General features: G+C 38.0%; 1 pseudogene; it reads right to left on the reverse strand.

The window, feature by feature from the left end:
• Positions 1-1,172: 1,172 nt before the first annotated feature.
• On the reverse strand, positions 1,173-2,244 carry LOC111169606 (small ribosomal subunit protein uS5 pseudogene; annotated as a pseudogene).
• Between the last annotated feature and the right edge of the window lie 14,590 nt (positions 2,245-16,834).

A 16,834-nucleotide genomic window follows, 5' to 3' on the forward strand; every position in this document is an offset into this window, starting at 1 on the left:
ACTACAATAATCTCTTATCTGGTTTACCCACCTGAGTCTTTTTAAATGTCATATCTAAATATAATATTTATGTCATTCTCTTATTTGCAACCAATTATTTCTCCCCATTACTCTCAGGAAAAAGTTCCATAACCTGGTGTCTAAGAATTCTCATGACCTGGCCTCTACTTGACTCTCTAACTTCATGTCCTGCCTCATTCCTCATGCTTCAGTCCTTAAATACTCTCCCCCACTAAGATCCTACTTGTTCCAGTCCCTTAGCCTGGACTTGGGTCCTGTTCACAACTCCCACCAGCTACACACTCATACGTCTCCCCTTCATAAGACCACTCTCACTCATCTGACAAGACTCACCTGAGGTGACATCTCATGCTGGAATTTTTCCATTTATCCTCACTTTACACCAATTGTCTCTCAATTGTGCTTCCACAAAGTTTTGCATCAACTGATAACAACATTATCTCCTTGTACTGTAATTGTTCACTCAGCCACCATTCTCCCCCTATGAGAAAATGAACTCAATGACAGGAATAATGTCTTATTCATCTCGTTATCTCCAGTGCCAAGCCCAAGCACCTTACACATAGTAGATACTCAGAAAGTAAGTTGAAAAGAAATTCAAAGTTCCCTTCTAGGATAAGTGGAAATACCCATGAACTTATACATTGGGCCAAGTCATAAAAATTTAGTTCAAGTCCCTACTCAGTCCACTTCCTGTGTGACTGAAGTGCATCTGTGTGAAATAGATGCTAGTCAATAAGATTTAGTGAGCTTTTACTATGTGCTAGGCGCTGTGTTGGGTGTTTTACCCAGAAAAATCTCAATTAATTCTCACAAACAACCCTCTGAGATAGATATTATTATTATTACATTATTACTGTCTTAGAGATGAGGAAACAGATTTCATGTTGATAACTGAACTGATCACAGTCACAGAAGTTGGGATATAGAGTACTGGGGACTCTTTACAAAGAAGTAAGGAGACACAAAGTCATCTGGCCTCCAAGTCGAGGGCACTGGTGGTGAGAGACCAATAACAAGTTGTGACCTCTGGGGTAGAGGGGGACAGTGGCTCCAGTAGGCATAAGAGGCTGGCAGCCAGCCCCAATACTGCCAGAGCAAACTTGGTAACAGTCCAAGGAAAGTGGTAGAGTGGGTGAGGGAAAGAAGGAAAGTTTTTTTGTTTTGTTTTGTTTTTTTAAACTAGCTTCATTCACTTTATTTTTCTTATAGAAAACTATGTGGTGGCTACAGCTGGAGCCTGAGTCCTCTGCACGGAAACTCTGGTGTGGGTCTTTTCAAGATGGTCAGTGAATTCCTGATACAGAGACTTGGTGAACACAGTCTCTTGCCGGAGATCAGGAGTGATATAACTGTAGGTCTTGGAAATGACATCCAAATTGGCCTTGGTGAAGTTACCCAGCGTGGCAGTGCAGCCCCCCGCAGAGGTGTAGCAGCAGTCAACGCCAGCCATCATCAGTAGCTTCTTGGGCACGATGCCAGGGCCCCTGGGGGCAGGGAAGAGGCGCACCAGCACAGAGCCACAGAGGCCAGTCACCTTGCAAGGGACGGTGTGGGGCTTGCAGATCTTGTTCCCCCAGTAGCCTCGTCGCACGGGGGCAATGGAGAGAGAGCTTGGCCAGAATGATGGCCCCACGGATGGCAGTGGCTACCTCCTTAGAGCACTTCAACCAACATGTCCGTTGTAATCCCTGATGGCAACAAATGCCTTGAACCTGGTCCGCTGGCCAGCACGGGTCTGCTTTTGCACAGGCATGGTCTTCAAAACTTCATCCTTGAGGGATGCCCCCAAGAAAAAGTCAATGATCTCAGATTCCTTGATGGGCAGAGAAGAGAGACAGATCTCCTCCAGGGACTTGATCTTCATGTCCTTGACCAGGAGGCCCAGCTTGGTGACGGGGAGACACTCCTTGTCCTCGGCCTTGCCTCCGCGAGCTCCGCGGCCTCGGCCCCCGGCCCCGGACGCCACTGCTCTAGATACTGTGAGATAGGTCATCAGCTTCTAGTTTTGCCTCATTTTCCTTTTTTTCCCTTAAAGGGTGTGTGTGTGTGTGTGTGTGTGTGTGTGTGCGTGTGTGTGCGTGTGTGTGTGTGTGTACTTGGGGGTAGGAGGAAGCAGGTGTAACTGGTTGAGTTTAACTGAGTATGAAATGTATTTATGGACCATGGGTGGCACTATTTTTTATGTGTGTTGGCTACCAACTGCCTCTCTCCCTGCCCTTTCCTTGGCTCCCTTGAGTCACTCTGCACTTCCTGGGCACCCTGCTCTCCAAAGCCACAGGGGGCCTCCCAAAGAGAACATCTCCAGATTGTCCTTCCCCAGAATGTGTCAGGGTTTCAAGAAAAAAGCAAGGGCAATCAACCCTAGGTCTTGGCAAGGATTCACAAGAAAATCCTGCCACTGACATCTGATTTGAGTCTGAGAATATCTTTGGGGGGGGGGGTCATTCACCATCGTACTCTGAGATGAAGCTTTAAGACAGAAGGAAAATAATGGAGAGACTGGGTCCACTGATAATAAAAACTTATAGAATAAAACCCCTTTCTCTAGGAAGAAGCCGCTTCTTTCTAAAATGTCTGAGTTGACAAGCAGAATGTAAGCTGGGGATCGGCACCTATGTGACCTCTTGGGCCAGGCACTCTTAGGCAGAGAACAAGCCTGCACAACTTTGTAATGGATCAGATTCCCACAAAGGCTCGCTTACCCACAAAATACAGCCATATTTCTTATTTTGGTATCTTGGCACACTCAGTTCTCTCTGCCAAGAATGACCTTTCTCCTCTTCTCAACCTTAAGCTTCTATTTATTAATCAAGCCTCTGCTCAAGTATCCTCTCCTTTGTGAAGACTTCCCTGATCTCCAGGCAGCTAAACAGCTTCTTATTCCTTTGGAGTCCCATGGTGCTGTGCTTAGACTTCTACTCTAGCAATTTTACACTGTTTTTGATCAAAGTTCTGTCTGCCTTGCTGGATCTCAAGCTCCTCAAGGAAAGGTGCCATGGCTAACACAACCTTGTATCTTATCCTGGCCCCCCAATCTCACTCCCCCAATCTCACCACTACTTGAACCACACAGGGCCTGGCACACTGTAGGCACTCAGCATATAAGGAACGTTGAACAAATATGGAACAAAGTGAGGAATACTTGGTGCCAAGTAATAGGATACAGAAAAAGGAGAATTCCAAAATAAGAATCCAGTTTCCCAAAGCACCGAGCTGATCTCCCTGTGCTATGTGGCTGTCTCCCACTAGCTATCTATTTTACATTTGGTAGTATATATAAGTCCATGCCACTCTCTCACTTCATCCCAGCTTACCCTTCCCCCTCCCCGTGTCCTCAAGTCCAGGTGGGTTAGGGAGGGTGGGAGGGACATGCAAGAGAGAGGAGATATGGGGATATATGTATATGTATAGCTGATTCACTTTGTTATATAAAGAAAAACTAACACACCATTGTAAAGCAATCATACTCCAATAAAGATGTTAAAAAAAAAATCCAGTTTCCCAATAGAGCCTTGAAAAATCTCTGATGCATCAAGCTGATTCCTCTGCTGGCTGATGAAGTCAAATTCTCACAAGCCACAGAAGTGGCCATTTCAGTCAGCACTGAACAATTTCTTCAGTTTGGCTTTTGGGCAAGCTCTCTGCTACCTATAGCACTATTTTGTGACATTCAGAGCCTAATTGCCATATTCCCTCTTGGCCCATAGTTAATGAACACATTTCCTTCCCTGATAGTGGAGCCACTCTGCAGGCCTTGTAATGGTTGGGAATGTTTCACGGTGGTGCTTTCTGGAGATAGCTTCTGGAGGTCACCTTGAGGATGACCTCCTTTCCTGCCATATTCTAAACTCATTGCTGTGGAGGCAGAATCAGTCCTGAGGAGCTCAAGATCTCTGGCAGGCTGAACATGGAAGAAACATAACTGGCCTCCCTGGTCTTCAGCCCCTTCTTTCCAGGTCCATTGTCCATTCACAGTTAACAAATGGATATAGGGATAACAACTCTACCTACTCATGATGGTCAAGTTAGCTTTTCCAGTATGTTAATCCCTTCCTTCACCTGCTGTTCTATTGACATGAGAAACCCCAAATCACCAGGTGGCAGCCATAGCTTTAAGTTTATTAGGAATCTTACAGTGTCCCCTGGTAGACGTAGCCACCTTCTAGAAACCAGGCCACCTAGAACCACAGAACTTAAAGTTTTCAAGTGGGTCATTGGAAATGATGGTGAGTGGGGCCACTCCTTCTTCCACCCATTTCCCCCATATCTATGTAGTCTACCTGTTGGAGATGGAGCACCATATAATGACGATTTGTTCAAGACATACACTGCTTCATTAAAGGACAGAATCTCCAAATCATAGGCATCATATCTAAGATGTTGCCTTATCTGAGCCTTCAAGAGACTATGCTAGTACTCTTTTAGGCTGGCAGCTTCTGGGTAATGTGACATATGATAGAACCAGTGGATTGCATAGTGACACACCCATTGTCATTCCTCCTTTGCCATGAAGTGAATTCGTTAATGCAAAGTAGTAATATGCAGGACCTCATGTTGGAAAATCAGACTTTCTTTGAGAACTCAAACAGTAGAGTTGTCTGATGCACTGCAGGCAAGAAAGGTAAGTCCTTACTCAGGATAAAATTAAATCTACAGGGCAGGATGTAATCAACTTGCCACTAAATGTCTGGTTTGTCTCTTCAAGGGCAAGTACCATATTGAGGTTTTAGCATTGGCCTCTGGTACTGAAAGATCAGAAAGATACTCAAGATACCAAGTGGTAGTAGCTAATAAGTCTTGGTAAGATAGAGCCCATGTTGCTGGTCCAATATGTAGTTTCTATCTCTGATATCATGATTACTCCATTCATAGGTGCATTGTGCAAGTGCTGGTATTCCAAAAACAGAGGCTGGCTGACATCTACTGAGAAAGTCATTCTGTTGACTTGTTTAATGCTTCTTTTTCAGTAGATGTTCTCTCATGAGCCTTACTGTGAGACATAAAGATCCTCACACTGTGTGCACGCCTTTAGGTCCATCCACATGCGTCTCCTTTTGCCTTGACCTTCCAAACTTGCTTCTCCCAACAACTTGACCAACCAGTCAAACTATTCACCACTGCCCAGAAGTCCATATATATGCTTATTTATGTCTCCACCCAAAGTGGATGATTGATCAGCTCTGCAACTTGAAGCATTTTTCCTTACTACTGTATTTCAGAGTTGCCTCAGGCTGGGCCTGTAGTGCAGCTGTCATTCATTATTTGTTCACATCAACACAGGAACCAGACTCAGGCTTTTTCCTCCTCTGTCAACCAGTCATAGAGAAGGCCTTATGAGGCCACAGATGTGAGCTGAAAGAGAGGCCTTATTGCAACAACAGGGACTGGGGCACTGGTTCAAGTAACTTACTCATTCCCTCTGGACATACTCAGATCTAATTCCAAATACACTACTTCTATCATACCATGGATTGCTGCTGTGACGGCCCAATCTTATGGGTCTGACAGAACCCGGTTCACGAGGGAAGTTCTGGTTGCATAGTCGATTAATGTCCCATGGACAGACACTCATTCATTCTCTACCAGAACCAAATAGCAAATATGCAGTTTCTTTCTAAATGGTATATATTTCTCTGTGGTAGACAGGGTGGACTTACTTCAGAACCCTAGGGGTTTGTGCTTCACCTTTACTGTTCAGGTTCACCAGAGACTCTATATGGCATCTTCATCTACCACAAATATCTCTAGCACCATGGAATCTGCCAGAAGGTTTATCCCAAGAGACAGTGCCACTTGTACTATAGCCAGACCTTCCTCAATGCCTTTTCTTGCTTTTAGTCCCACTTAACATGTCAAAGTCGTCTCATAGATGGGTCAGGCCAGTATTCCCAATTACAGTATATGTAGTCTCCAAAATCCAAACAGACCTACCAGGCACTGTGGTACCTTCTCAGTAGTAAGAGATGCAAGGTACAATAACATGTCCTTTTCAAGGAAGAGGCATGCCTGCATGGCCCAGATAACTTGATCCTTTAAAAATTCACCAAAATGACAAGTCCCTGTGTCCTTATGAGGTTTATCTACCACCCTCTGGAGTTTATGCATCCAAAATATTTGCTACTTCCTCTTTATCAGAGCCAAGTAAATTGATATTATCAACATAGTGGACTAGCATGAGATCCTACAGAATTTCCAGACTATCAAATTCTTTTGGGAATATTCTGACAAAGAGCAGGAGAGTTAAAATAGACCTGCACGAAGACCATTAATATAGGCCACTGTCTATCCAGGTGAATGTGAATAACTTCTCATCTTTCTTTCTGATGAATATTCAAACAAATCCTTTAGCTATATCAAAGTCACATGCCAAATACCAGAGGATATATTAATGATCCATTACAGTAAGAACACCATATCTAGTACAGAAGCACTACTAGGGGCTATTTTGTGTTAAGTTTATGTTAGTTTATCCTCATCTGCCAAGATCCATATGATTTTTGCAGGGTGAATTATATGGGATCATAATATGGATTACCACTCCTGCAGGGTTTTGTGTGGACATAGCTTTTCAAATAAGTTGAGTAAATACCTAGGAGCATTATTGCTGCGTCATATGGTGAGATTTTGTTTAGTTTTGTAAGAAACTGCCAAATGTCTTCAAAAGAGGCTGTATCATTTTTCATTCTCATACTTAATGAATGAGAGTTCCTTATATGTGGAACCTAAAAAGGAAAAATTCAGAGAAATTGAGAATAGAGTGGTGGTTACCAGGGGTTGGGAGTGGGGGAAACAAGGAGATATTGCTCAAAGGGTACAGACTCCCAGTTATAAGATTAACAACGTAGTGACTATAGCTAATAATACTGTATCATATATATCATATAGTCGGAAGGAGATAGTGAAAATATCTTACAATGTGATAAAGCTAAAACTGAGTTATATCCTTGGAGCCTTGCGTGAGCACAGAAGAGGAGCATTTGAATTTGCAGAGGGACAGAAGTGTCATGGAGGATTCCATGGATGAAGTGGCTTTTGAACTGGATTCATTTTACCCTTCCTTTTCCTAACTTCTGGAGATACAACAGTGAGCAACACAGACACAACCACTGCTCTCTTGGGGCTTATATTCTAGTTAGGTGTGACTCAAATAAGCATAACTAAAAGTTTTTTAATTGCCTTTAATTATGAGAGAGGAAGGGATGGTGAAAACAAGGGAAACATTGCAAAGGCACAGAGATGTAAATGCACATCATGTGTCTGGGGACTCAGAGCCCATCAAGTGTGGCCCCAATATAAGCAGGGTTGGGACTCAGGTAAACTGAGTGAAGCATCTAGGGCACAAAAAATTTAAGGAAGCACTCACTCTTAGGTTCATACCTTAGGCACCTCACTCTAGTCCCAGCTTTGAGCACAGGGTTTGTAATGGGGAGCTGGAAGAATTTAGATCAAGACACCAGACTGGGGCCATATTGTGAAAAGTCTTGCAAGCTTTACTAAGAAATTGGAGCTTCAGCTTTAGGTAATGGGAAATCATATTTATGCTTTAGAAAGGTCATTTTACAAACTGTGGGAAAATGAGTAGGGTCAGTATATGACAGGAATCAGATGGCCATTGAAAAGACAACTGCTTTTCTCTGTATGTGACACTCATGGCTATTTTTGAGGGCTGAGGGGAAGGAAGGAGACAGCGCAGAGGAAGGCATTCAAGAACTGAAATGAGTGAACTCCAGGGGGACAGGGACAGTTATCAATACTATTTCATTCTCAGTTGTAGACCCCAGTACCTTTGACAGTGCCTGGATCATAGGAATAGTTTAATAACTATTTGTGAATGAATACATGAGTAAATGGAAAATATAGGAGCAAGATCCCTCAGGATCTTGGAGAGAAGAGATTTTCAGGGTAGGAATTTGTCTTATAAAGGAGAGGGACACCCCTTTCTTGGGAGGAGAGGCTAACACAAAGGTGATAACTCTCTGCCAGGAGACTGCACTGTGAAGACAAATGTAATACCAGTGATCTTCTTAGGGGATGCAGCAATAGTAAGACTGAGGACTAGAAGACAGTGAAGCAAGATATGCATGGCCTTGGGTCAGTGGTAGGGTAACTTGAGTGACAAAGTCTCCAAGGGTTTTCCATGGGCCAGGGAAGCTCCCAAGCTATTGAATTGTTGTGATTTTCACAGACTCTAAAGAAGCTGTATATAAAAATCAATATATCCAATCCTCTCTCTTTCACACACACACACACACACACACACACACACACAAGAGAACCACAGTCAACTTACAATGGTCGGGAATGCTTTTCCCTGAGGATTATTTATGCCAAGTTTGAAGAAAGGCAGTTGAGTAGTGAAATTCAAAAAGTTTCTCATTCTACCCAGGGAAAAATAATCAAACAGAGCTAACGAGCTACAATGGAACTGACAATTTAAAAAGAACATTTTTATGGGAAGAAGAAACAAGACGGTTCACCTGGTATTCCCAACAGATACATTGTTATGTAAAGTCTGCAAGGGTACTCAGATATTCTGGGATGAAACAACACTGGAAAGGCCAAAAGTTAGACTAAGGAGATGGTCTTTGGATGGCATAGTCATACCAAGCTGTTAAGAGGTTGTTGAGGTCATTTGGGAGACACCCTCAGCCTTTCAAGAGCATTTCAGGGCTAAGGCAAGCTCCTCTTGCCATTTATAACTGTCCTACATTGGACAGTTGGAGTCCAAAGTTGATCATTTATGAGTCATTTTATAGACTGTGTCCAAAATACACCACTCAGCAAGATGTTAATAGATATGCCATGAAAAAGAGATTCTCTGGTCTAGTCAGTGTGGAAAATACTGGGCTATATACAATTAATCTGTATGCTTTATTGCAGCATGTTTCAAAACCTTTAATATAGTAAATGGATACTATATCCAAGAAGGAGATAAAGTTTGCTGTTTCCCCAGTTATTTAACCCAGAATACCTGACTAGGGTTTTACAGACTATCATTTGGGAAACATTGTTCTAAAGCATCATTCCTGGAAGGGTATTGTTAAAATGCAAATAGAACACTTAGGGGAAAGTAATACATTAACTATTAGCACCCACTTTCTTATTTGATGACAACATGTTCCTGGAGGGACAGAGTATCAGAAATATACGTTGTTCTCAGGAAGCTCACAGTCTATTGGTGACAGAGAAGAAAGAATAAAATACACAATAAATACTATGGTAAGGAATTACATATGCTATAAGATGGTGGTGTCTTGGAAGAGGGTGGTGGCGGTGAAAAGGGAAAGAAATTGACAGATTTGGGAACTATTTTAGAGGTAAGATCAATAGAACTTAGTAATGGATTGAAGAATGTAGGGTGAAGAAAAGGTGAAAGTGAAAAAATGACCCTAAGGGGTTTGATTTTGCAACCACATGGGTGACGATGCCAATCACTGTGACAGAGAGTGGAAAGGGGAGACGGTTGTGGGAAGACAATGAGTTTAACCTGTGGGAATTCTAAAGGCAGTTATTTTCAGGATCACCCTACATGGCTGTTATCACTCTCTCTGCTCTGCTACATGATAATATGAACCAGTTCTCATGAGAGATGTCACATTAAAGATTCTGTCTAAGTCATTTATCCTCTTACTTATTTCTATGGTAGCTTAATTGATTAACTGAAATACCAGACATGGCCTACAGCAGTTAAGACTTCACAGACAAAACAGAGCTATTCACAGAATAACGTTGTTTCTGATCAAATATAGGAGATAACCAGATTAATGGATTAAAATTAACATTTATAAAACATTTCACATTAAATGGGTGAAAATACAGCAAATTGTATGTACCTTTTTAAAAATTTCTATTTACTCAATCAAGCAATATTTACTGTGTGTCCAGTAACTGCCAAGTTCAATACTGAATTACACAAAGATCAATCAAAGTTCTTTCTATTGAATTGTTCAGAGTCTTGGAGTAGATGGGTGTCACAGACATGTAAAATTAAATGAAATAAAGTTTTAGAGGTTTTGTGATGAAAGGCCATAATGGACTTAGTAAGGGAACAATGGTGGAAATATGCCATTCTAGTTGAGGATGGGCAAAGAACTTGACACAAACTCATTCTTGCACAATAGAAAAGATGTTTTCCAAGTGGACAAAATAGTGAGATGGAACACAAGAATGACATTCCAGAAAAAAAGAACATTATTGCAAAGACATAGATGTTTAAAATATGTCTTGCAGGTAATAAGAAGCAATTTAAGGATTTTAAGCAAAGAAGTAATAAGTCAGATTTATGATTTATAACGATAACCCTGGCAATTATATGGAGGGCAAATCAGACAGAACAAGGCTCTTCCTGAGGGCCCTGAGGGCAAGAAAGCAATTAAAAGCTTCTGAAAGAGTTCAAATAGGAGATAATGGAGCAGTATCTGTGGGGATGGAGAGGAGATAGATCAAAGAGATGTCAAAAAGGTAGAATTTACTGACTTTCTGCATGTGCTATGGACATCAAGAATGGAGTCTAAACTTAATTCTCTTATTTTTTTCTACATGAACAACTTAATTGATAGTACTTCTTTCAGTAAGATGGGAAGATTGGCAGGGGGAAGTTTGGGGTGGAAGATGATGATTTTAGTTTTAACATGAATGTGAAGTATCAGAGAGATGTGAAGATACTCGTTACACATTTAGATATATGAGCCTGGATTCAGATGAAAGGTCTAGCTGGAAATATATTTAAGAGTTGACAATGTGTATGTGGTATTTGATTAAGAGGAATGGAAGGACTTCTGCTTCCTAGTAGGGTGGACAAGCACCCTTGTCAAAAACACTACATTTTAAAAAATGGATAAAACACTAACACACACATACAAATGAATAAAGACAAAGAAAGTATGATGAACATAATGAAACATGACCTCTTTGTCATGCATAGAACAACTCCAACCAAAAATGGCAGGATTCATTTGCTTTTCATGGGTATAGGGAGCATTTATCAAAATTGATCATGTTTCACAACACAGAAAGCCTCAACACGCTTATAAAGACTGAAATCATTCAAAACATCTTCTTGACTTCAATGGAAGTAGCCTAGAAACCAACAGTAAAACAATAAATAAAATATATTTTACATTATTAAATAATCAAAGGATCAAAGATAAAATCACAAGTAAAAGTAGAAAATATTTCAAAGTGAAATAGAATAAATACAATGAATATGTCAAAATTTGCGGTAAGCAGCTTTAACAGACATTAGTAGAATATGTGTATATATATATATATATATATATATTCTCATATTACAATCGAGGAAACACTGAAAATCAATTTTTAAGTTTACATTATAAGAAGTTAGAAAAATAATGGTAAAGTTTAACGTTAGACTATTATAAGGAAGAAAATAAGAAATATCTGGTTATAAATCAATTTAATTTTAAAAATATAAAATAGAGAAAAATGAAAGGGACAAAACTGTGTTCTTTGAAAAGCTGAATAAAATTGATAAAATGTCTAGTAAGACTGGTTAAGAAAAAGAGAAAACAGAAATTACTAATATCAGAAAAAAGGCATATTGCAAGAGATCCTAAAGATATTTAAAACTAATAAGGTTATTGTGAACAAATGTATGCAATTAAATTTAAAATTTAGAGGAAAAAAAAGCAAATTGCTTGAAAATATGATTTACCGAAGCTGAAAAAATAATGCACAGGAAATCTGAATAATCCAATATCTGTAAAGAAATTTACTCTATTACTTAAAACTTTCCCATAACAAAACCCCAGACCCAGCATTTAAGAAAGAAATAGCATTAATTTTGCAAAATTCATACACATAACTAAATAAGAAGACATCTCAGATATTTCTTAAGAAACCAACAAAACTTTGATTCCAAAATCTGATCAGGACATTGAAAGAAAGAAAAATTACAGACAAATCTCTCTCATGAATATAGATGTTAAAAAAAAAAACCCTTACTAAACCTTTAACATTTCAAATCTAGCAATAAATAAAACAATAGAATATATCACAATCAGGTGATCTTCATTCTGGGTATTCAAGGGTGGTTTATCATTCAAAAATCATTCAATGTAGTTCATCACATTACCAAAGGTAAAAAGAGAAAAATCAGAACCATATTAATAGAGGCAGAAATGGTATTTGACAAAATTTAAAACATGCTCGTGGTAAACGTTTATAGCAAAATAGGAATGACAGGCAACTTGCTCATTCTAAGAAAAAACATTTCAAAAAGACTTCAGCAAACATTACATTCAATGGCAAAAATGAAATATTTTACCATCACTATTAAAAAAAAAAACCAGGGATGACTTCTATTATCACCTTTAATCAAGTTTGTACTGCAGGTCCAAACTAGTACAATAAAACAAGAAAAAGAAATTAAAGTCATAAGGATGAGAAAGGTTGAAATAAAATTTTCATTATTTACACACGAGATTGGATACTTAATGAAACCAAGAATTTATGAACATACTCTTAGAATTAAGTGAATTTAGCAAGTCAGGATACAAAAATCAATTTTATTTATTTCAGCAGCAAACATTTAAATTAAAAAGGAAATTTTATCATCCTGAACAACATGGATACTCCTTCCCAGCAATCTTCCTGTGCCATTTGTTCACTTCACACAGGCGCCATCACACACAGCTGCTACCTGAGAGGAGTGCACCTTGGCCATCCTATTTCATCCTATTTTCATGCCACCCACCACAATTTTTCTTCTAAATTTACTTCCTCCACCTCAAGTTCGTTTGACAGATGTGTATACCCACCTCCTGCTTTAATTTTCTTCTTGGTATTTATTACTATCTGATTTACTTGTTTGTTTATAATGTCCCCACCATTAAAATAAAGTCTCCATTATAATATATACAAATGTAATATAAAATAAGTATATAAATATATTATATATAAGTATATTATACTGTAAAAATATAAATATATATTATCAATAAATATAAAATATAATATAAAAAATTGAAAAGGAAATTTAATGACATTGTGATACAGTTCTGTGTCCACTTAGCTAGGTTCTAGTCTCCAATTATTCAAATATTAATCTATATGTTGCTGTGAATGTATTTTGTAGATATGATATATAGTTGACTCGAAGCCAAAAGAGATTATCCTAAATATGGGTGGTCCCGATTGAGTTTGTTGAAAGGCCATAAGAGCAGAGAGAGAGAGAGAATAGCTTATGTGAAATGGGGACAAGTCTGAAATCCACTGGGCAGATTAAACACATTTAAACTGGTTCCATTCCTCTGATGAAACCTTGACTGATACAGACTTTTCTTACAATTGTGTAAGAAATCAAAGGCCTAGATACAGTTATGAAAATGTGAAAGATTTTTATACTGAATATTAAAATCACATTTTGAGAAAACATTTAAAGACATAAGTAAATGGATATATTATGGATCAGAAGACTATTGTTAGGATATAAATTCTCCCTTAATTATAATAATATATAGATTCAACACAATCCCAATGAAAATCCCAGTATGTTTTTGGAAAATGTACTAGGCAATCCTGAAATTCATAAAGAAATGCAGAGGGTCAAAAATAATTGAGATTTTGAAGAAGATGAGGAAAGAGGAGGAAATAACTACCAGATAAGAATACTTATTATAAAAAGACAGCAATCCAAGAGCTGTAATATTGGCAAAAGGTTAAACAAACTAATTATTGGAACAAAATCTAAAGTCCAGAATCAGACACATATGTATATGATGATCTGATTTATGACAAGAAGAAACTGCAGTACTTTGAAGAAAAGATGGTATGTTTAATAAATAGTTCTGAGTCAAGTGAATATCCATATGGAAAAAAATCACCTTTGGAGAGACTTCCAGAATGGTAGTTTAAGGAACACAGTGGACACTAGCCTCAGCAAAACAACCTTTTACCTACAGAAAACTATTTTTAAAAACATTTAAACATTTAGAATGTAGAATGGGGATATATGTATATGTATAGCTGATTCAATTTGTTATAAAGCAGAAACTAACACACCATTGTAAAGCAATTATACTCCAATAAAGATGTTAAAAAAAAAGAATAAAGAAAATCACAAAAGACCATAACCTTCACTCTACAAATGAGAACAAGCTGGATAACATACAAAAGTATGTTTTCTAATCCCATCAGAGATTTGAGGCTGCAAAGGATTAGAAGACAAAGAACTATTTTTGCAGAAAATGATAAGCCATTCCTGAGAGATTCATGGTCATTTTATCCCTAGAAGAATCCCATGGATAGTGGTAAGGAGAGACCAGCCAAGCTTCTTAAAGAAACATTAAATGTCCCATGTTGTCTGGTGTGACATTTTAGATTCCCAAGGGATCTCATTCAATTAGTTAATTTTTACCCACCTACAAACTACTTCACAAAGCCTTCACTAAATGCATGGGAGTAACACACTAAAATCTAAAACTGACAGAGATATCCCACATCAAGTTGTGTTGTGCATGAAAACTGTTTTTCTGTACATTCATAACAGAAAAACTGTTATGAATCACTGCAGGTCTTCTATGAATCTAAGTCAGAGGCTGATGAAAGCCAGCAGTGGGTCAGGGTAGTTGAAAGACATCTCTCTGCAACAATCCAAATCTTCAACTAATACAAGATAGCAGCTAAAGTAGTCCTTTGAAAATGGCGAGAGGTGGGGGGGGGGCGTAAGACATCAGTATAAAGTGGTATCTCCTGAAGCACAGAAACCCAGAGGGGAGACAGGATTGGAGACCTAAGAGAACTAATCAGAGGACCAAATAGCTGACATCCAAGCTCTGAAACAGAGAGAAATCCTCCATAGTTCTTGAAGTGAGCAGCAGGCTGTAGAGCACAAAGCAATCTTCACAGTCCCCTCTGTGCTTAGATCCTAAACTCTGATATAGGGGCATCTTAAGTATACATTGCTAAGTGAAAGAAGCCAATCTTAAAAGGCTACATACATACTGTATGACTCCAACTATGTATATGACATTCTGAAAGGCAAAACTATGGAGGCAATAAGAAGATCAGTGCTTGACAGGAGTTCTGGGGGAGGAAGGAAGGGATGAATAAGCACAGCGTTATAACAGGAGTTTTAGGGCAATAAAACTATTCCTCTGTATGATACTGTATTGACGAATACACTTATAATGTCAACACTAAGAGTAAACCATGGATTTTATTTAATAATAATGTATCAATATTGTCTCATCCTTTGTAACAAGTGTACCACAGTGATGCAAGATATTAAATATAGGGGAAGTTGGGGGTATTGAGGAGTATATGGAATCTATGTACTTTTCCTCACTTTTTCTTGTAAACTTAAACTGAAAAAAAACCACATAAAGCCTATCAATTAAGCAAAAACATAAAAATGCAGTGAAAGCAGTAGTGGGAAATTGAGAGCTGTATAATGCACAATAAAAAAGATGAAAAATTTCAAATAAACAGCCTTACCTTCCACCTTCAGACACTGGAAAAAGAAAGGTAAATCAAAGTAAATAGAAGGAAAGGATAAATAAGGATTAGAGCAGAAATTAATCATAAATAGAAAAAAATGGAGAAAAATAAAACCACCCAAAGTTGGTTCTTTGTAAAGATCAACAAAATCAACAAACATTTAGCTAGGATGACCAAGAAAAAAGACTCAAATTACTAAAGCAAAGAATAAGAGAGGCACTATTACTACCAACCTTATAGAAATAAAAAAGGATTATAAAAGAACAGTATGAACAACAAATTAGATAAGACAAAATAGACAAATGCCTCAAAAGACACAAACTATTGAAAATGACTGAAGAAGAAATAGAAAATATGTGTAGAGAAGTAGGGAGATTGAATCAGTCATCAATAACTTGTCATAAATAAAAGCCCAAGACTGAATGGCTTCACTGGTAAGTGCCATAAAATTTCATTAAAGTGAAAAAAAATCTTTTTAAAGAATTAGCACCAATCCTTCTCAAAATCTTCTAAAAAATAGAAGATAATCACTTCTTTTCAATTAATACTGAGACCAATATTTCACTGATACTATTAAAATCATAAAAACACAACATTAGACTACAGCCCAATATCATTTATGATATATACACTAATACCAGATTCTCAACAAAATACCAGCAGAGTGAATCCAGAAACATATAAAGAAATGAGTATGCAACATGACTAAGTTGAATTTATCCTAGAAATGCAAGTTTAGTTCAGATTCCAAAAGTTAATCAATGTAATATAGCACATTTACAGAATAAAAGACAAAAAATCTCAGATATCTCAACAGATGAACAAAAAGCGTGTGACAAAATACCACACTCATTCATGATAACAACATTCAAAAAACTACAAAGAGAAAGGAACTTCTTCAAGCTGATAAAGGGCATCTATGAAAAAACCCAGCTAATGCCATACTTAATGGTGAAAGATTATAAATTTTCACCCTAGGATCAGGAACAAGACAGGATTTTCATCCTCACCACATCTACACAACACCAAACTGGAGGGACAAGCTAGGGCAACTAGACAAGAAAATGAAATAAAATGTATCCAGATAGGAAAGTAAGAAGTAAAGTTATCTCTATATGTAGATAATATTATATTATATATAGAAGGTTTTAAGTAATCTACACAAAAATAATCTATTAAAGCTAATAAATGAATTGAGCCTGTTCATAAGAGAAAAGATGAATACACAAATATCACATGTATTTCTATACACTAGAACCATCTGAAAATTAAATTAAGAATTCAATTCCATTTACAATAGTGCCAAAAGGAAGAAAATATATAGGAATAAATTTTAACAAAGAAGTGCAAG

The sequence above is a fragment of the Delphinapterus leucas genome, chromosome X, assembly GCF_059928025.1.
Source record: "Delphinapterus leucas isolate spDelLeu-1000000601 "Yukka" chromosome X, BTC_Dleu_Yukka2, whole genome shotgun sequence".
Classification (NCBI taxonomy): Eukaryota; Metazoa; Chordata; class Mammalia; order Artiodactyla; family Monodontidae; genus Delphinapterus; species Delphinapterus leucas.